Raw genomic sequence first — 788 nt, forward strand, 5'->3', positions numbered from 1 at the left:
ATGTTTAAATTAATGTTGCTTGCAAAGCTAAGGACATTCATTATCTTAATAAGCAGGATACAGTATATACAAGTTAAATTTTCTAACTTGATTTTGTTTATCAAACATGAAGTTTCCACTTTAAATTTCAAAAACCAAAACAAAGAGCATATATGTTGTGTACAAATTGTAATTTGTACAGAATTTTCGTACAAGTTATCAGTGCTTTTTGAATCTCCTAACACAAATTAATAGTACAAGCACACAGTCTTTTGTTGAGCATATATCTGTTATTTTCTATGACTGCATATGATACAGTCTTGTACTCAGCATTGAAACAAACCAATTAAAAAAAAACTATATGCCTTATATGAGGTCTATTAGTATTTTCAATAATTATCATCAATATGATTAGCCTTCTGTCAGTACAATCACCAGTGATTGTCATAATTGGACATAAACAGGCTAGGAGGGTATGGGGCAGACCCCCTCCCCCCCCCCCCCCAAAAAAAAATAAAATGAAATAAAAATAAATAAATATTAGACAGGAATTTGGGTCATGTTATAAAAACATTTTGCCATTGTCAAATTGTAATCATGATAACGAACGTAGTTATAGCACAACATATTGTCTGCTTTCCTCATCATGGTTTATATTCAGCTTGACATTTTTTTAGTTTTTGATTGAATTTTAAGATCTTTAAAAGATGATTCCCTGTCGCTTCTCCCTTACCCTCATTATAATCTTTATGCCTATTTATCAATTGCATCGGTCAATAAAACTGACGTAGCCGCAGTTCTGTTTTCTC

The sequence above is a fragment of the Mytilus californianus genome, unplaced genomic scaffold, assembly GCF_021869535.1.
Source record: "Mytilus californianus isolate M0D057914Y unplaced genomic scaffold, xbMytCali1.0.p SCAF_24, whole genome shotgun sequence".
Taxonomy (NCBI): domain Eukaryota; kingdom Metazoa; phylum Mollusca; class Bivalvia; order Mytilida; family Mytilidae; genus Mytilus; species Mytilus californianus.